This window comes from Engraulis encrasicolus, chromosome 21, assembly GCF_034702125.1.
Source record: "Engraulis encrasicolus isolate BLACKSEA-1 chromosome 21, IST_EnEncr_1.0, whole genome shotgun sequence".
NCBI classification, from domain to species: domain Eukaryota; kingdom Metazoa; phylum Chordata; class Actinopteri; order Clupeiformes; family Engraulidae; genus Engraulis; species Engraulis encrasicolus.
The window spans coordinates 51,410,826-51,433,015 of NC_085877.1; the positions used below are offsets into that span (position 1 = coordinate 51,410,826).

General features: G+C 42.6%; 1 pseudogene; it reads right to left on the minus strand.

The window, feature by feature from the left end:
- LOC134437273 (NLR family CARD domain-containing protein 3-like) overlaps window positions 1–22,190 on the minus strand; it is a 53,293-nt pseudogene that overhangs the window by 2,038 nt on the left and 29,065 nt on the right.

A 22,190-nucleotide genomic window follows, 5' to 3' on the forward strand; every position in this document is an offset into this window, starting at 1 on the left:
TTGTAATCTCACTTTTTCTATAATGAATTGTATCCTGATCGATCCTTTTAACTAAGAAGTCAAGACTTATTTTATTTTTGCAAGTGAGTCATCTAAAACACAACGCAGAGTATTCAGCCTTCAATTTTTATTGGAGAAGAGAATTTTGGAAACGTCCAAAATCTTAACAATTTACAACATAAATGCAAAAATAATGAGTTGCTAAACATTCCTTATACAAATAACTAAGCTACTGGGATGAGCTACAATATAGAAAATCACTCTTGTCTTTCACTGCTTTTTTCCCCGTATCTATGAATTGATTAATCAAACCAAACAATTAATAGTTACTGAGCATGTCTTACCTGAGTGTTTCCAAACCACACTTTGGATTCTTCAATCCACTGCAAAGTTCTTTGACTCCAACATCTCCAATTCTGTTGCCACTGAGGTCCAGTTTCTTCACCTTTGAGGATGCGTTGCAGAGGACAGATGCCAGTGTTGTACAGCTTGTTTCACTGAGACTACAGCTATCAAGCCTGGAATTGGGGAAGAGAAAACAAATTAAAACCATATAGTGAAAGCCCATTGGGAAACTCCAACTCCCATTGTCATTGTGACACAGCACTCCACAGCACACACAAGTGAACACAGCACACAACGAAATTGCTTTTATGCCTCACCCCTGCAAGGGGCCAGCCCTCAATGGCGTCCCTAGGGAGCAGTGTGGCCGGACAGTACCATGCTCAGGGTACCTCAGTCATGGAGGAGGATGGGGGAGAGCACTGGTTGATTACTCCCCCACCAACCTGGCGGGTCGGGAGTCAAACTGGCAACCTTTGGGATACAAGTCTGACACCCTAACTGCTTACCCATGGCTGCCCTATTACCCATGACTGCCCTATTTAATCAGTAATTAAATCAGTTAATGAGCTCTTGCCTGAGGGGTACTCATTGTCACATGTTTTAAACAGTAACCTCTTGTCTGAAATGTACTCACTGCCATCATACTTACAGGAGAGTTTGGGATTCCTCTACGACTGGCTTCAGCCTCAGGAGACCTTCGTCAGATCTGACGTACTTCTTCAAGTCAAACACATCCAGTTTCTGGTCTGATGTCAGCAGCACAAACACTAGAGCTGACCATTGGCCAGGTGAGAGCTGGGATTCAGAAAGTGTCCCTGCACTCAGGAAGCTCTGGATCTCCTCCACTAAGGAGTGGTCATTCAGTTCATTTAGGCAGTGGAAGAGGTTGATCACCCTCTCTGATGAAGGGGCCTCCCTGATCTTCTCCTTTATGTAACTGATTGTTTCATCATTGCCAGTCTGCTTCTGTCCTCTCTGCAGTAGGCCACACAGGAGAGTCTGATTGGACTCCAGAGAAAGACCAAGAAGGAAACGGAGGAAGAGGTCAAAGCGGCCATCTTTATACCCCAGAGCTTTGTCTACAGCACTCTTGTGTAGGATAGTCATGGATTCTTCCCCAGGAGGAGATTGGGGTACGGGCAGCACATCTTTCTTTTGGGTAGCCATCATCAGAAACACATACAGAGCTGCAAGATACTCCTGAATACTCAGGTGGACAAAGCAGAACACTGTTGCTTGAAAGATTCCAGATTCTTCTCTGAAGATCTGGGTGCAGACACCTGAACGTACTGCTGCTTCTCTGACATCAATGCCACACCCTCTCATGTCTTCTTCATAGAAGATGAGATTTCCCATCTCCAATTGGTTGTAGGCCAGCTTTCCAAGATCAAGGATAAGATCCTGGTCCCATTGTGGCTCATGGTCATGCACATCTTCATACTTTTGGCTCTTCTGTTTGGTTTGAAAAATCAGGAAAAATGTGTACATCTCCGTCAAAGTCTTTGGAAGCTGTTTTGATTCCGAAGAGCTGAGAATCATCTCAAGAACACAAGCAGTGATCCAGCAGAACACTGGAATGTGGCACATGATGTGGAGGCTCCTTGATGATCTAATGTGAGAAATGATTCCGCTTGCAAGACTCTCATCACTGATCCTCTTCTTGAAGTACTCCTCCTTCTGTGTGTCATTGAAGCCATGTATCTCTGTGACAAGGTCAATACACTCAGGAGGAATCTGACTGGCAGCTGCTGGTCGGGAGGTTATCCATAGTAGAGCAGAGGGAAGCAGATTGCCCTTGATCAGATTTGTCAGGAGCACATCCAGTGAGGTGACAGCCGCCACATCAGACCAACTTTCATTCTTCTGGAAGTCAAGTGGGAGTCGACATTCATCCAGACCATCAAAGATGAACAGTATGTTGTACTTCTCTTGGTTGCCAAACCTTAACTGCTTCAGCTCTGGAAAGAAGTGGTGAAGAAGATCCATCAAAGAGCGTTGTTTGTCTTTCAAGAGGTTGAGCTCCCGAAAAGGCAAAGGGAAAATGAAGTGGATCTCTTTGTTGTCTTTTCCCACAGCCCAGTCCAGGATGTACTTCTGAATGGAGATGGTTTTGCCGATGCCAGCTACCCCCTTCGTCATAACTCTTCTGCTTGGTTTGTCTTCACCAGGTAAGGGCTTGAAGATGTCACTGCACCTGATTGGTTTATCCTGTCCAGCTGGTGTCTTGGATCTGGACTCAATCTGCCTGACTTCATGTTCCTCATTCACCTTTCCACTTCCTCCTTCAATGATGTAGATTTCTGTGTAGATATTCTCAAGCAGGGTAGAGTTCCCTTACTTGGGGATTCCTTCAAACACTTTTTGGTATTTGGTCCTGAGATTTCTTTTCATCTCATCCTGACAAAGTACATCCAGCTCATCTGGTTCACAAGCAAAAACAGTAATCATACAAACAACTGACACAGTCACAATCACAGTTGTTCCTTTGAGCTAGTGGTATTGTAGTTGTACATAAGTGATACAAATAAAGTACTAGAGCAAATGACACAAAATGTTCAGGTTTACATGGACTCTTAAAATATACCAATGTTTTGTAATTGGTACAAATAAATGAAGAAGAAAACTGATGTTGTGTCCCAGAGGGGAAGGGGGGATTCTTACTTTCTCTCAGTTTGCCAGCCAGATCCCCTCTGTCCATCTTCCATAGGAAGTGCAGTGCCATCTTGAAAGCTCCTTCTCTGGCATCACGCTCATCCTCTTCTCTCTTCTCAAAGTCTTCTTGATAATCTGGACTAAGAATCCTCTTCAGTCTCTGCAGCTCGCTCTTCACAAAGGTGTTGATTTTCTTCTCAAGCACCTGAAGCACAAAGCACATTCAGTAACCACAAGCAATATGATTGCTGCGTGCCTAGAACTACACATGCAACCGCGGCGGAGGACTGGAGCACTTTGTAACATACTGTAGGTGACATCTACGGGGCAGAAGACTGGAGCACTTTGTAACATACTGTAGGTGACATCTAAGGGGCAGAAGACTGTAGTTGGAGCCTTAAGGGGCAAAGGTGACGGCATCCAGTGTGGCTGAGAGGTCAAACAGTCCGGGCTGGACTGAACTGATTCATTGCATATAGACCCACTCTCAGTTAATTGTCTTTTATTTTCCAAGTTTTAAATTATTTGTAAAACCCAACATTTGCTGCATTAAATGGTCTTTAGACTAAATGGAACAACAACTTCTCCTCATCATTCACCTGCACGAGTGAAGAGAATCCAACTCAGTCACCAGTAGTAGTTAAAAGGAAACAAAAGGAAAACTGGAAAAAGCTATTACATCAACATAGACGTTCAGAAGATCACCCCTCAGGGTTTTGTCAATATTGCACCTACACACGTGTCTGCGTACATTGTGACTGGTGCTCTAGTGCATAAAAAAGTGACATAAAATTCGCATTATTCATACAGTATATTTTATACAGCAGCAGCCCCTGTCTATTTACAGTCCCAGGAAAAAGTTTGTACACCCTTTGAAATTTCTTACCTTTCTGTCTGGTCATAAAACATGGTCTGATCTTCCTGGAAATCACATGAAGGAACAACCAGAGTCTGCTTTAACTAATTCAACCCAAACATTTACAAGTTTTCATATTTTCATTGGCCATAAGATGTAAACATTCACAGGACAGCAAGGCATAAGTAAGTACACCCTTGCATTCAATAGGTTTTAACCCCAAGTTAGTCGCAATAACCTCAACCAGATGTTTCCTGTAGTTGCAGATCAGATTAACAAAACAATCTGGATGTATCTGCTCTCCCTTTTCTTTAGAAAAATGCCTCTCGTCAGCAAGGTTTGTGGGATGTCTGGAGTGTATAGCTTTCTTGACTTCATGCCATATAATCTCAATTGTTTTTTGTCAGGGCTTTGACTGGGCTATTCCAGAATGTGTATTTCATTATTATGAAGCCATTAATAAGTCGAGTTGCTTCTAAAGTATGGGTTGTTGTCACATTTCAGCACCCATCCTCTTGTGTGCTTCAACTGTGTGACATACTACCTCACTTTTTTCACATAGTTCATTGTTCCACTGATAATAGCAAACTGAAAAGGGCTTGAGGCAGCAAGGTAGCCGCATATAATGATGCTCCCGCCACCATACTCAAAGGTGGAGATGATGTTTTGGTGAAGGTGTGGTTCTCCAGTTCTCCTCCAAACATGACATTGTGTGTTCCCCTGAAGAATTCAACTTTGGTTTCAACGTTGGTCTACAGAATATTTTGCAGTAATTCTATGAAGCATATAAATGCTTTTTCGCAAACCTCAAAAGGTCCAGCAATATTTTTTTTGGACAGAAACCCCTTTAGTTTTAGATTAGCAGAATGAATCCCATTTTTAGCTATTCTTGGTTACATCTCCTCTTCTGAGTATGGTGGCAGGAGCATCATTATATGCGGCTACCTTGCTGCATTAGGCCCTTGACAGTTTGCTATTATCAGTGGAAAAATGAACTCAAGTTTATTGTGATATTTTACAGAAAAAACGGGAGGAAGTCTGTCACACAGTTGAAGCACACAAGAGTATGGGTCCTGAAATGTGACAACAGCCCATACTTTAGAAGCAAATCGACTTTAGAATGGCTTCATAATAATGAAATACACATTCTGGAATAGCCCAGTCAAAGCCCTGACAAAAAACAATTGAGATTATATGGCCTGAAGTCAAGAAAGCTATGCACTCCAGACATCCCACAAACCTTGCTGACGAGAGGCATTTTTCTAAAGAAGAGGGAGACAAGATACAAACAGATTGTTTTGTTAATCTGATCTGCAACTACAGGACAAGTCTGGTTGATGATATTGCAACTATCTGAGGGTCAAAACCTACTTAATGCAAGGGTGTACTTACTTATGCCCTGCTCTCCTGTGAATGTTATGGCCTTATGACCAGTAAAAATATGATAACATGTAAATGTTTGGGTGGAATTAATTAAAGCAGACTGTGATTGTTCCTTCTTGAGATTTTCGGGAAGATCAGACCATGTTTTATGATCAATTTTGACAGAAATGTAAGAAATTTCAAAGGGTGTACAAACTTTTTCCTGGGACTGTATGTCCAAACTGTTGCCTGTGCATTTGCCATCATGGTCAAAGTTAAAATCATGCAATTTCCGGCTGCATGTGGAATTAAGATAATAGTGTACAGTTAGAATATAGAATATATAGAATATAATATATACTTTATTTTTTCATGCAAGCATGAAATGTATCTTTGGTCTCACCATTAAAACATAAATGAACATTCACTGCATTAAAAACTCACACTCTAAAAAACATAAATACACACATAAAACATTGCATACATGTTTTATGTGTGTATTTATGTCTTTATGTTAGATGACATTTTATATTGTCAACGTAACTTCATGTACAGTGTGTTAGATGACATGTTCTATTCCTAATATAACTTCATTAGGACAATAGAGTATGATAAGTAACATGTTGTATTGTTAACGTAACTTCATGAAATACATGAAAACAGGAACTATATCAATACAAAAGCAATGCACATACCTGGAATACAGCAGCTAGATCCTGCTGCTCATTCTGGCCACTGCTGTCTGGTTGACGACTCCTCTTATGCTTTCTAGAAATAAATCAGACAATCAGAAGTTCCTGCTGCTCAGTCTGACCAACCTGCGTCATGTCTCCTCTTTTGCTGTTTTGCAATTTTATCAATTTATTTATCAATTTATTCTGTCTTAAACCGCTTTCAGTCCTCCAGGAAGGCCCTTAAACGTGCCTCAGGTCGTCTTTCATGGCTCAAATGAGGCCATTTAACTCACCTTAGGTCAGTGTTCCCGGGCTATTCTAGGTTTACTGTAGCAATAAGCATACTAATGTGTGCTAGACTGACTATATAGGAGGAGTTTCAAATACCTGCAATCATGTGCCATACGTCATCTTCCCCTCTGAAGTCAACATGTGCTACTACACCATATGTCACACTGAGGAACATACTGCACCTTGTTTGACATACCTGACTTTAGATGATGTGTCCTCCTCTCTAAAGTTTGGATGGTCCCCATCTTTTGACCGGTCGTCTCTAAACTTTGGATGGTCCCCATCTTTTGACCGGTCCTCTCTAAAGTTTGGATGGTCCCCATCTTTTGACCGGTCCTCTCTAAACTTTGGATGGTCCCCATCTTTTGACCTGTCCTCTCTAAACTTTGGATGGTCCCCATCTTTTGACCTGTCCTCTCTAAACTTTGGATGGTCCCCATCTTTTGACCTGTCCTCTCTAAAGTTTGGAAGGTCCCCATCTTTTGACCGGTCCTCTCGAAACTTTGGATGGTCCCCATCTTTTGACTGGTCCTCTCTAAACGTTTGGTTGGTCCCAATCTTTTGACCTGTCCTCTCTAAAGTTTGGATGGTACCCATCTTTTGACCTGTCACTCTTCGAGAAGTCTGTTATCTGTGACATGACACTGTGGAAAAGAGAGACGAACAAAAGAAAGCCAGTGTCACACACACACACACACACACTTATTATAGATTATGTACCACACCTTTGTTCAGGTGACATGCTTTCCCGTCTGAAGTTTGGAAGGTTGCCATCTTTTGACCAGTCACTCTTCAAGGACACTGAGCTCTGTGCAGATGACTCTGGTCTCTGTGACATGACTCTGTGGAACAGACAGACCAACATTAGACTCAGTTTACATGTCACTCTTCTTTCTTTCTCTCTGTCTTTATACCCTTACCCTGTCTATATGCCCACAGCTTGTTTGTTTATTTCAAATCCATTGTGATGGAGCAAAGAGCCAAAAGTATGAAACTTGTGATGATGTCCAAATGTGTATTGGCCTAACTGTATCTCACACCTTTTGTAAAAAGAAACTTTTCAGTTGTGGAATCATAATAAGAGGAAGTTTATATACTCAGGAAGTTTATTATATTCATGATAAGAGAAAAGTCATATATTTAAAATGTGGTCACCCAGTTGTTTCCGAAATATGTCGCCATAGTTTCCGAAAATGTAAAAAACTTTTTTTTTTGTAAAACTTTTTCTTTTCTTAAACCATTTTCGGAATATAATTAAAAAAAAAAAAAAGTAACAACCATTTCCACAATTTCCTTCACATTTCCCTCCTGGAGTAAATATTACAGCCCATAGAGAAAACCATGACTGTTTGAAAGATGGAAGGATCAAAAGCCTAGTCAATTTAGTTGTTGTAGTTCACTTGGGTTTTGGAGCAATAAAAAACCTTCAGAGAAGGGACAGTTGGGATAAGTTTACTGACACTGCCCAGGCTTTGTTTTACAGTTATATGATAATGAGTTAAGCGGCAGGCAGGAAATAGCAGAGGAGATATAGGGCCATATAGAAATGAATGTGTAATGAATGTGAAGATAGATATAAATGTGTAATATGTTCAGCCCTTTTACTGGGAGGAATTTTGAAAAACTGGCCCTGTGACCAACACCCCTCATGTAGAATGTGTAGGCTATGTGTGTGGGAAAAAAGTAAAGGCCTGGCCTACTTTCTTAGACGCTTTTTGTCTGTGCGTTAATAATGAAATGTTGTCAAGAAATTTCACAGTGCTCCGAAATTCTTAACTGTTTTGCCGTTTTTCATTTACGCCGCTTGAATTCCCCGATCCCCGAGCGTGAACGCCCCACTAACCATCAGTGCACTGACACAAGTGTGAGGAACATGGAGGTAGTATAATAGTCCGGCGGATTAGACACACAAAAGGGCCTAATCGTGCACTTTTGAGTAAAAGCATGAAAATTGGTACACATATCCTTCTCCATATGCTGCTTAATATTAGCGTTGGAGGCGTCACGAAAAATGAAGAATTTTCAAGATGGCCGCCATATCCTATGTGGCCAACCCATATTAATGAAACTACCTGATACTTTGTAGTAAAGGCCTGAAAATTGGTACACATGTCCTTCTTAATATGCTGATCAATGTTATCGTTGGAGGCGCCGTGAAAAATGCTGTATTTTCAAGATGGCCGCCACATCCAATATGGCCAACCCATATTAATGAAGCTACCTGATACTTTGTTGTAAAAGCATGAAAATGGGTGCCCAGTTACTTCTTTATATTCTGATTAATAAAAGAAATGGAGGCATTGCAAGAAAGTTTAATTTTCAAAATGGCCGCCAAATCAAATCTGGCCAACCCATATTAATGAAACCATTGATGAATTTAACACCCACTTTGTAGTAAAAGCATGAAAAATGGTACACATTTACCTCTTGATATGCTGATTAATATTTGAAATGGAGGCATAGCAAATAAAACCAGAATTTTCAAGATGGCCGCCAAATCAAATATAGCCAACCCATATTAATTAATCCTCCAGGCACATTGTGGGATATACAGTACCTCTAGAAGTTAGTGACGACTGCATAGGCCTTGTGTTTAATATGCCTCTCATGACTACAAATTCAAAGGGATCAAGATTTCAAGGTTGCTAGGAAGTTCAATTGATTTGTCAATTCATGGACATGGTTAAGACATGGTTAAAAAAAGAAACCAATAATTAATTACTACTTCTAGCTGTACTTCAAGGTTTTCAAACGAACTGCAATCCTGTCCCATGCGTTTTGTATGGGTATGTCTTGCCTGGTTAACACTAGTTGATCTCACAAGTGAGATACTCTGAAGGTTACATATGCAATTTCTCATAGGAAAGGTGTGGTTTAAAATTGCCCATGGACGTTAATTGGGTGTTACGAATGTTTAATTTGGCATATGCATAGCCCAAAGCCAATCGTGTCAGTTGTATCTTTTCAAACAAACTGCAGTCGTCGCCTTTCCACCCTTCCCTGCTCTCTGAATGGAGACCAAGATCTGGTACTTTGCTGAGGGATGGAATCCATGCTGTCTTTCAGATCAGAACGATTGTGCAAAGCAGCATGGGATTCCCCAGGTTGTGGTATATCCTATGGCCAACATCAATCAAACTGCCAACAATGCCTAATTTAAAGATACACATAAACTTTGAATAAATGGTGAATGGCACAGTTGGTGCAAAGTCAACTCGGGGTATGTAAATTTGAGTAACCTTGAGTGAAATTTTACTTGGACAGTATTAGGATTCATTTTTTGGCTATAATAATGGTGTGCAAGATTTGGCTTATGGTGAACCCCCATTTCTGTATTTGTAGTTCAAGGTATGCAAACTATGCATCATATGCAAGGTGAAGTTGATAAGATTTGATTTAACCCCCATGTTGAGGGGGGACAAGATTTTGTTTTGTTACCTACAGTACTTGAGTGAAGGTTGTGCACATTTATTTCAATGATAAATGGCTCAAATCCTTTGAAAATGTGACTAAAATATTTATTGACTCATCAAAGACTACAAATATGTTTCTACTACAAGTACAGAGAAATTTATACTGAGATAAATATAGGATATTTTATGCCCATTTATACATGGGTTGGCCATATTTGATGTGTGATGATTGCATGATCCTGCCACAAAGTGCATGGTGGTTACACTAATATGGGTCAAACATGTTTGATTTGTCTTGAAAATTCTGATATTTTTTTCATACCTCTATTCCTAATATTAATCTGCACATAAAGATGTAACTGTGTAGGCTACCAATTATCATGCTTTTACCACAAAGTGCCCGGTAGTTAATGTGGGTTGGCCATTTTGAAAATTCTGTGTTTTACACATCTAATATTAATCAGCTGAAAAAGAAGGAAATGTGTAACCATTTTCATGCTTTTACTACGTGCATAATGGATTCACTCATCTGCTATACAATTCCTGTTATATGGGTCGGCCATATTTCATTTGGTGGCCATTTTGAACATCTCAATTTTGGTTTTACACAACAATTCCATTTCTAACATTAATAGGTACATCATAGAGTATGTATTTACCAAATTTCAGGCATTTATGACGCAGTGCATGATGGTTTCTCACTAATATGGGTTGGCCATATTGGATTTGGCGGCCATCTTGAAAATACAGCATTTTTCGCGACGCCTCCAACAATAACATTGATCAGCATTTTAAGAGTACCAATTTTCAGGCCTTTACTACAAAGTGTCAGGTAGTTTCGTTAATATGGACCATCTTGGATTTGGCAGCCATCTTGAAGGATATATGTACCAATTTTCATGCTTTTACAACAACGTGTCAAGTAGTTTCATTAATTTGGGTTGGCCATATTGGATTTGGCGGCCATCTTGAAAATTCATAATTTTTCGCTACGCCTCCAATGCTAATATTAATCAGCATATCAAGAAGGATATATGTACCAATTTTCATGCTTTTACAACAACGTGTCAAGTAGTTTTATTAATTTGGGTTGGCCATATTGGATTTGGCGGCCATCTTGAAAATTCTTCATTTTTCGCGACGCCTCCAACGCTTATATTAATAAGCATAGGAAGAGGTATATGTGTACCAATTTTCATGCTTTTACTCAAAAGTGCATGATCAATTCACCAATCCGCTGGACTATAAGAACTGGAGAGATTGAATAAGTCCTGCCCCCAGTCATCTCAATGGGCAATGCTAGGATAGTGAATTCAGACAAAATTGAACACATTTTTCAATGATGGAGTTTCATGGAGCTCACTTCCAACGCCTGTTTACTCAGCCAATTACGTGCCACATTACTGACTGAAGTAAGGTTGACCCAAAAATCAAATAAGAGAGAAATATATGTTAAAACCCGCCCATCCAATGCAAAGGAGTGTGCTCAAAATTCAGTCTCCTAAGGGGGCGTTGTCCCTCCTTCATCTTCTCTTTTTGTGGTATTTGGACAAGACGTGCACTACCGCCATCTACAGCGCTGAGGGGACTTCATTTGTTCTCAACCTCACGACTCCGAAGGTCTCCTAATCAAAAGTCTCCTAAAGGGGCGTTCACCTGACAACACAGAGATACCGGAAAAGAACCAGCCCTATTTATCTCTGTCTCATGTACGATTCTCTGGTTGACAAGAAAGCTGTATGGAAGACGGGCATTGGATACATGGAGGTATTATAAGGTGCCCAACCACAGACCTGTAAAGTGTGACCAACACTAAACTTGCGCACCCACCAATCATTATTGAGCAAAGTGGCATCGGAAATTAGCGAATTTGTGAAAATGGCAGCGAGGAAGTGCCTTGCTAATCAGCGAAGCTAACCAGCCAAATCCTGACCCCCTGGTGTGGAATGAGACATAGAGACTGCCTTCCTAACTCAACATAACCAACTTGTAGTGATGTGCAGGCCGGCCCGAACCCAGCGGGGCCCTCGGGTTAGCCCGCAGGGCAGGTGGGTCGGGCCGTTATGTTCTTAAGAATCCACGGGTTGCGGTCGGGTCGGGTCAGATCACAGACAGTCGTCATAATTACACTAATTAGGCCTACACTGTTAACATCAGCGCACATCCGAGACAGTAGAATGCCAATTGACGGCGTATGCACATGTTCTTGCTCTCTCCCCCTGCGCACAGAACCAGAATGCAAGCAAGCAGCCAATGTGGAGCTCTCGCTCTCCTTCTGGTTCTAGTTCCCGCGCATCACTATAGCGTGGACTCACGTGAAGCTCTCGCTCTCTCGCCCCCCGCTCTCACTCAAAGAGAAGCAAGCCGTCTAAATATTTTAGCTTAATGGTGATGGACATTGATTGTTGAACATTAGGCTATTTAAGCAGTTGAAATAAAAAAGCACACTGACAACAACCGATCCACAGGACTTAATCTATTATTTTATATCATGGCATTCTCCAAAGACTATGGCTAATCCGTTTTGCTTTCTCTGTCCTTTATGAGTGCGCTTGCGTTCAGCCCCCGAAGGCTGTTGTGTTCCGCTCCTATAGCGAGGCGGTCACTTTCCCAAGGTGAAGTGTTCCAGCCTTGTAACGCGCATTTTACCCATCGCGGGCTTACGTTATGATGCATATCTGGCGAGGTAAACGTTACGAATATGCCCTGCTTTTAAGTTTGCCCCAACACAGGATGTTTCCATAGGCTATGACCTGATATCCAGGGCTGATATGCACCACAACTCAACGCGCTTCAAATGCATGTTAAACTCGCGCCTCTCAGTCTACAAAGAGTAGCCTATCGGTAACATTCTTTGCATTGACCACCATCGGTTGAGTTTTAGAATCAATACAAAAAAGACACGTCTATAGCCTACATGGTCTTGTCATCCAGCATATCGAAAATAGGCGAGTGGCTCATCCTCAAATCTTAGTTAGGCTATTAGCAGAGAACTGTTGGTCTTGCATTCATCAAAGGAGCTCTACTGAGCGGTTGCCTACTTCAGATGCTAGTGAATGGTTCGAAAGGAAAATAATTTATGTTCATGTCTGTTCAGGACAGTCTTGCAAAGAGACAACCGACTATGTCGAATAATTGGTCAAGGCGCGAGATGAGGAATAGGCCTACTTCAGGGCTATTGGAAAAAAATGAAGAAACTAAAGCACGCGACGCTTGCGCAGGCTATAAACAAGCTATGCGCCCCGAACATCACTGCTTGTTGTTCGATGACTTGAATCGAAACATTTATAAGGACATCAGGGCTATCTTTTTGATTCCTGGAATACCGCCTCAGCCAGCTGAAAGTGAGTAGCAGTGTCCCATGTGTCAAATGGTAAGATAATGCCATTCCTGTCTTCATTTAACGTTTTAAAACTCAGCCATCCCTTGACACACTCATGTCGGCTACATCATATCAGTTCAAACGCAATCTTTAATGCAGCCTATCGTGAAGTTTAAATGTTATGCGAGGTAGAGGTTGAAAGGGTGTCCATAGGTCTTGATTGATAGGCTACCTGGTGTTGGGGGTAATAGATCAATTGGCCTAAATAAATGTGTTGTGGTATATTCCTTAGTTTTACTTGAATAGCATCTATTTGTATCCCCGAGTGTTAAAAGCAGGAGAGCCTGGACGTTGTAACCTCGGCTGTTGAGGTAGCAGCCTATTCGCTTTCGCTATCGTTGTCACTTTTGCATGTAGCCTACTAAAATGCAATTCATCTCCAAGTATTTATTTAATAACAATTGGCTATACAGCAATTCTGTGAAAGTAGTCATCTTTCCATGGGAATAGCAAAGTCCAGCACGCGCGCACGCTTATTTCTCTCCTTCCATTGACAACCCACAAGCTCCAACAAGGGGAGGGAAAAAACAGCGCTGTCCATGCGCTTCCTAACAGGTGGCGACCCCACCACGTCTCACAGCCATGAGCACACAGACAACCCGACTGGCACCCCACATCATAGTAAATTCATATGGCACGCACAGAGCTGCTTAGGTGTCTGATGTGGCAACGAAAAATGGAATTAAAACCACAATCGTCAGGTGGATGTGCTGCGGTCAAGATGCTAGACTAACTTTATTGATCCAAGAGGGAAATAAAGGGTGAATGGCTGCCACACGCATCTGGCAGTCTAGGACATACGCATCCCCTCGGCGCCGCCGCAGACATTTAATTTATGTTTATTTAATAGGCCCATAGGCTATATCAAAATACACATTTATTTAGGCCTATTAAACAAAAACAAAAAATAAGCGGGGCGGGTCGGGGCGGGTCGGGTCGGGTTAAAAATCATTGTGTAATATTTCGGGCCGGGTTGGGTTGGGTTGGCTGCGTGATGGGTTGGGTTGGGGCGGGCTGTAAATATCAACGTCCCGCGCACCACTACCAACTTGACTCAAAACAGTCTGGCTTCAGAAGTGGCCACTCTACTGAAACAGCTTTATGCCCCGTGTACATCGGGAGCGACCAACGCGAATGAAGCGACGGAAGTCATTCATTTTCTATGGAGGGTGCGCGACCAGCGCTACCGGAGCGAATTCGCCAGGGGCGAAGCTTCTTGAGCGACCAGGGCGACTTTTGACGATTAAACTCAAGCTAATCTTAAGCGAATTCGCTATGACGCTGTTCGGCGAAAACCAATCGGAACGTTCATATCGAGAAATGTCCCAGGCTGTCAAGACAGAGCCGTTATGTGATTAGCTGAATCAAACATGTCAGTGCAGCGTCCAGAGCGAATAAAACGAATTCATGGCGAAACTTCTTCAACTACCCCAGCTACCCGGTCGCGTTGGTAGCGCTTGATGTACACGGGGCATTACTGTCAGTAACAGACGCTTTAAGGGCTGCCAAAGCTGAAGGAAAATCCTTCATACTAATCCTGCTGGACCTAACTGCTGCCTTTGATAGGGTCAACCATGACATACTTATTACTATACTCTCAAACATGGGCATCACAGGCACAGTCCATTCCTGGTTTAAATCCTACCTCTCTGGGTGGTCGATTAACGTGCAATGGCAAGGACAATTGTCCTCAACTCATCACCTCTCCACTAGGGATGCACATTTTTTCACTTTCGATCCGATCCCAATACCTAAATTTGGATATCTGCCGATACCGATACTACTCCGATCCTATACCAAAACCACATATATGCATGGGTTTCAACTTGAGGTAGGCCCAAGAAGATTATTTGGTCAGAAAAGGAAGTCAGAAGACCAGGAAACCAATTAATAAGTAAAAAGTAAGAAGTAAAAAAGTAACAATCCCATCCTGAAAACTAATATGCAAATGTTATGATTTCAAATTAAAGTGGTAGTTCGCTATTTTAGACATTAAGCCCTGTTTGTGTGACTTCTGGGGTGAAGTAGAGATGTTCTCATCACAATTTTGACATTTGGTGCTGAACGGAGCATTTGGGTATCCAAGACTGCAGCCCCCCCATAGAGCACTCAAGCAATCGATTATAAAATGGCATTAAACTTTTGTTTGAGAAGACATGGAACTCACCGTGTGGTCAGTGGTAGACAGCGATAAATTGACCCGAACATTGCAGCGAAATATGCCTTCTAACTGTTGTTTAGCATTTGGCGGACCTATTTTTCCCCAGACGCCGTTGAATAGCAGTAGACATCCAGCCAGTAGGTAGCGATAGTGTGTTGTTTATGTAGACATCAAGGAGCGAGGTAGAACGGCTATCTTTGAGCGGGACTGGCTACAAAAACTACAGCTTGCATACAAACCATAGATAGTAACGTAAACAAACGCACCCCCATTTCCGGTCGCGCGGAGTAATACTAGTCAAACCAATACAATCAATGAAGACGGACAATAATGAATATATCTTCTCTGGAAGCGTATTTCGCGGTGATTTTCGAGCCAACGTATCGCTGCCCACCTCTGACCACTCGGTGAGTTTCATGTCTCTGCAAACGAAAGTTTAATGCCATTTTATGATCGATTGCTTGAGTGCTTCATTGGAGTCAATGTAAAGGTGGGGGGGGGCTGCAGTCTTGGATACCCAAATGCTCCGTTCAGCACCAAATGTCAAAATTGTGATGAGAACATCTCTACTTCACCCCAGAAGTCACACAAACAGGGCTTAATGTCTAAAATAGCGAACTACCACTTTAACATTACACTTGGCTCAATGTCATGATCAAAAAAGTTCCGATACTTTGGGAAAATTCCGATCCGATATCTGAATTGTGTTGATATCTGAACCCGATACCGATATCCCATCCCTACTCTCCACAGGGGTGCCCTAAGGGTTAGTGCTGGGACCCCTCCTATTTACCATGTGCCTCTCTGGGCCATGTAATCCGTGCTCACGGCTTCTCCTACCACTGCTGTGCTGATGACACACAGCTATATCTGTCATTCGATCCAAAGGACTCCACTGTCCCTACACACATCTCAGCCTGCCTCTCTGACATATCCAAATGGCTGAAGGGACATCACCTTCAGCTAAACCTCGCTAAAACTGACCTCCTGGTGATCCCAACCAAGGATTCATGTTACCATGATATCAAACTCACTATGGGCTCAGCCACTGTCGCCCCAAACAAGTCTGCAATAAACCTGGGTGTCATGATTGATGACCATCTATCATTGTCAGACCACACAGTGGTTGCTCGATCATGCCGCTTCTCACTGTACATTATAAAAAAAGATCCGACCATACCTGACCCAGGAGCGTACCTATGCTCCCCGGGTCCTATGTGCCCCTGGTCCTATGTTCCCCTGTCTTTGTATGGGACCGGGGAACTTAGCACCCTTTTTCTAAAAAAGCGTTCTATGTTCCCTGCATTGTATGTTTCCGAGTTTTCAAATTGTGCCCTTCCCAAAACCATCCCTAAACCTAACCTGTCAGTAATGCAATGTTTCTGAGTTGTAAATTTGTGCCATGACCAAAACTATCCCTAAACCTAACCTGTCAGAATTGCAGCAACAACAACCGGTTGCAACCAACAACGTGTTGCGGGGAACATAGGACCTGGGGACCATAGGCCCTGGGGAACATAGGCCCCGCGGAACATAGGACCTGGGGAACATAGGGATGACCCTCCTGACCCAATATGCCACTCAGCTTCTGGGACAGGCCTTGGTCATCTCTCGCTTCCACTACTGCATCTCCCTCTTGATTGGTCTTCCTGCCAGTCCAAAAAGACCCTCAAATGGATCAGAACACGGCGGCGCGTCTGGTGTTCAACCAACGCAAAAGGGCGCATGTCACGCCACTTTTTCTCAACATGCATTGGCTGACATCTTGAAAAAACTCCTGCACACAGACTGTAAAGGACCACACTAGTCCTTGTATGCTTTTTGTTTTGTCTAAATGTGTTTTTGTTGACATGCTATATTTTTCTAAAACATAAAACTTAAATAAAAAATATTCTATTTTTCTATGTACTTCAAAATGGTTGGTGTGCGTGGTCACTGTTTTACTTTAATGAACGATGTTTCGGTACCAGACCTTCATCAGGCAAGAGATTGAAATGGTCAGTGTGCAGTTTTTTCAAGTTGTCTGCTGAGTGACCCATGGGCCATCTCCGACCCACCTGCCAGCTGAGGAGTGCTAAAAAAAATCCAAGTTTAACATGCATTGGCCGCCTGTGTCTGCTCAAATTCAACACAAAGCTCTGACCCTTGCCTACAAAGTTAAAGCAGGTTCTGCTCCGGCTTACCTAAAGGATATGCTAAAGCCATATATTCCTAGCAGGGCGTTGAGTTCCTCCAATACCAATCGTTTAGCCTTGCCCTCCACTCACACAAGGCAACCCTAATCCAAACAGTTTTCTGTCATTGTTTATCAACAGTGGAATAAGCTACCAGTTGCCACAAGAGCGCAATTAATATAGAGTGTTATAGATTATATAGAGTGATATAGAATATAGATTGTTTCTGACAATGCAGCACATAGGCTACCTTTTGTCTCACAATATGTTTTATGTAAGCTTATTTTTCTTACTGTGATTTTTGTGAGTCCATTTTGTAGCTGCCCCTAACGCTTTTCTTCTGGCCAGAATTAAACCACGCATCGACTGATGCTTGATGTTCAAGCAGGAAACTTTAATTTCTTCATACACCATACAAAACACCAAAGCACTGTGAAAAACTGAAATGAAATGAAAATACAGTCTTAGCATCGTCATCTTGCCAAGCAAATTAATGTCTTAAGGTCAATATCCTTTTCAGTCTGTCATTGTCCATGTGGCCTTCATGAAACTTTACATTAACAATCTTACAGCATATTTGACATGAAATAAACACAAAATACACAGAAAATGCAGTTAACATACCATGTGTGCCTTCTGACCGGAAAATTAGGAGCTGCTAAAGGGCTTTACTGAAATTAGTCACATGACCACCTGTGCACGTCATCACGTCACCATTAAACATCAAATTATTAATTCACATTTTTACAATTATTCATGAAATATAGAAATAAAAAGAATATACAAATATCTTAAACCAAAAATATTGCAAGAAAATAATATACAAAAATATAAATGCAGCAATTAAATTGGTACACATTTTCAGCGCCAGCTACACTGCCACCAAAATTTCAAAGATTTATGTTACCTGTTTATAAACTTGGAATTAAATCTTGGAATTTTCACAAAATAACAAAATAACTTAACCACCTATTCTTGTGAGAGATCTTAAACACTAAAGATCAGCATTAAGTGCTGTTTGATTCTTGTCTATTCATAATGTTCTACTAGCACTACTAGTTTTTGAACTGGCCGGTCTAGAAAGGTTGGTTGCGTTAAGCGTTCACCTCGCTTTCCTAATTTGCTTTGTCCTATCTGGATTTTAACCTTGCGCACCAAACCATCATCCTCTTCTGTCGCCTCCACAACTCTGGCAAGTCTCCATTCATTTCTTGGAACATTATCCTCTTTGACAATAACAATATCTCCCACTTTCACATTTCTTCTGGGCACATGCCATTGTTGTCTGAGGCTTAGGTTAGACAGGTATTCTTTTCGCCACCTACTCCAAAATTGCTCCGTTAGGTATTGCACTCTCCTCCATCTTTTTCTGGCATACAGGTCTTCTCTCACAAAACTGCCTGGTGGTGGGAGTGGCACAACAGCTTTCATGGTGAGCAACTGATTCGGAGTTAGAGGTTCAAGACTCTTAGGATCACTGATGGTATTTGTGGTGAGCGGGCGACTGTTAACGATTGACATTGCCTCATAGAAAAATTTCCTCAATGACGTGTCATCAAGTCTTCCCTTGGCTTGTGCCAGAACAGTGCTCATGACGCTCCTGACCGTTCGAATTTGGCGTTCCCAAATCCCACCCATGTGGCTTGCCTCAGGGACGTTCATGAGGAAATCACACTGCTTACTTGCAAGGTAAGTTGCTATTTTCTCTTTGTCTAGATCCTTCAGACCTTTCTCCAATTCGTTCTTCGCTCCAAGGAAATTGGTCCCCTGATCCGAGCGGATCTGTCTCACTGCTCCTCTAAGAGCTATGAAGCACCTCAAAGCATTCAAGAACGCGTCTGTTGAGAGATCCTCCAACATTTCTATGTGGATAGCTCTGGAGCTCAGGCAGGTAATCAATAGACCGTATCTCTTGAATTCTTTACGACCCTGTTTGGTGTAAAAGGGGCCGAAGCAATCAATCCCTGTGTATGAGAACGGAGGCGAGGGATCGACTCGGTCACTGGGTAGGTCCGCCATACGTTGTTGCTCTGCCGGACCACGCATCTTTCTGCTAGTGACACAGTATTTGATATGCTTGGCTACTATCTTGCTAGCTCCTAATATCCAATAACCATTGGCCCTGAGCTCATTCAAAGTCTGACCTCGTCCCTGGTGCTGCGTGTTCTTGTGACAGTGGTCAAGAATGAGCTGGGTGACAATTCCTTCCCTAGGTAAGATCACTGGATGCTTCAACTCCAGGGATGCAGAAGACATCCGTAGTCTGCCTCCTACCCTGAGCAATCCATCTTGAAATATTGGATCAAGTTGATGCATCTTGTGAGTCTTTGGCAAGTTTGTATACCCTTGGCTGAACAACTTGAGTTCTTCTTCAAAGGCCTCTCTCTGTGCTGCTCTGACTAGCACAAGACCAGCTTCTCTTCGTTCCTCAACACTGATGGGACCGGTTCTGTCTTTATGTGCCAGTCTTTTGATTCGCACAATAACGTTGAGAGCTGTGTTCCAATCTGAGAATCTTGAGATCCTTTTCAGGAAGTTGTCTTGTTCAACCACGTCAGTTCTCAAGACCTTCACTTCGGGATCGCCCACAAGAAGTTCTGGTGTTCTTTGGTCTGTGACAATTTCTTGTTGCCACAAGAAGTATGGTCCTCTCAGCCAACTTGAGTTTAGTAGCTCTGCCACCTTGAGACCCCGTGAAGCATGGTCTGCTGGATTCTGACCCGTCTCAACATAGAACCATTGGCTAGGATCAGTTATGTCTCTTATCTTCTGAACCCGGTTGGCTACAAATACATGGAAGCGTCTGGCTTCGTTCTTTATGTAACCGAGCACTACCTGTGAATCAGTCCAGAAAAACTCTTGATCTATTTCCAGCTCCAGCTCTTCTCGGAGGGTGTTACTAACAGCAGCAGAGACTGTTGCTGCTGTGAGCTCAAGGCGGGGGATGCTGGTAACCCTCACTGGTGCCACTCTGGCCTTGCCTATGACTAATGCACAGTGCACTTTCTCATCTGCAACAACTCTAATGTAGGTGCATTGGCCATATCCACTAGTGCTGGCATCTGAGAAATGATGCAGCTCAATTTTTCTGACTGTGCCGAGGGTTTCAGGAATGAAGCATCTTGGAATTTCAATTTTTTGAAGACTCTGTAAGTCTTGGAGCCATGCTTCCCATTCCCATTCGGGTCTCAATTCAGGGGGAATGGGCTCATCCCATCCCACGCCCTGTCTGCACATCTCTTGCAGCACTCTTTTACCATTCAAGAGGTAGGGAGCTAGAAATCCCAGTGGGTCGTAAACACTGGCGACTGTTGATAGGATTCCCCTCCGTGTGGCTGCCTTTTCTGTGAGGACGACATTGAATGCAAATGCATCCCGCTCAATGTTCCATCTTATGCCAAGTACACTCTGCGTCGGAAGCTCACTGTAATTCAGGTCTACATCTTGGACAGCACTGGCACGTTCGCTCTCTGGTATTGCATCCAAAACCTCTCTGTTATTGGAGACGAATTTGTGCAAACGCAGTTGTCCCTTGCTGCAGATCTGTCGTGCTTCACTGACAAGCTGGTTGGCCTCTTCGACAGATTTGACGCTGACCAGACCATCGTCCACATAAAAATTCTTGCGAATGAAGGTCGCTGCCAGTGGGAAGTCCTTCTCATGTTCAGTGGCAAGGTGTTTCATGCCATAGTTAGCACATCCCGGTGACGATGCAGCGCCAAATATGTGGACACGCATGTGGTACTCTTTAGGCTCGCTCTCTGTATTTCCATTGTCCCACCAAAGGAATCGCATGTAATCACGGTCCTCTGGGCTGACGTGAAAACGATGAAACATTTTTTCCACATCGCAGTTGATTGCGATCTTGTATTGCCGAAATCTGCACAGGACTCCAGTTAGAGTGTTCGTTAAGTCTGGGCCTGTGAGCAGATGGTCGTTCAGGGAAGTGCCTTCAAATTTGGCGGAGCAGTCAAATACGACCCTAATTTTTTCAGGCTTCCTGGGATGATACACCCCGTGGTGCGGAATGTACCATGTGTTGCCTTCCTTGGGGTCCGCACTTGCTTCTTCTGCATCCCCATCTTTGAACACACTGTCCATGAACTTGAGGTAATCCTCTTACCTACCACACAAATGAATTCAACACTAAAGTGGACTTGTTCAGATTCTACCGCAGCCTCCACCTTAAAGCCTGGTACCACCATCACAGCGAAAGAAGTGTTACAACTGTTCAAAGCTCACCCTTCAGACCAAAATCACATTTTATGCCCCCAGTTTCGAATGCTACATTAACTGCTTTTACCAAAAAAGTGGATTATGAAATTGAAGAACTTTTCAGCAACTCTGCTCAGAAGGTTAGGGAGAATCTGACTAAATCTGAAAAACTGGCCATTGACCAATTAGCAAAAAATGATTCAATAGTCGTGAAGCCAGCTGACAAAGGGGGCGCTGTTGTGGTGCTCAACAAAGAAAAATACATTGAAGAAGCCCTAAGACAACTGAACAACTCTTCCAATCCAATGGATCGCACAAAAGAGAGACTGAATGAACTTTTGTCCACAGCCATGGAGGCTGGATGGATATCAAAAAAAGAACACGATTTCCTCTTATGTGAACATCCCCGTATACCTACATTCTATATGCTCCCAAAAGTACACAAGTCCCTTGAATGTCCACCAGGAAGGCCCATTATATCCTCAAATGGTTCTCTTACAGAACCTGCCTCCCAATTTATAGATTTTCATATAAAGCCTCTCGCCCAACAGCTCCCGTCTTATATACAGGACACTACTCATGTCTTAAAGATCTTGAATGAGATGACCGTTTCTGATGATTCGTATCTGGTCACTATGGATGTAGAGTCCTTGTACACGAATATT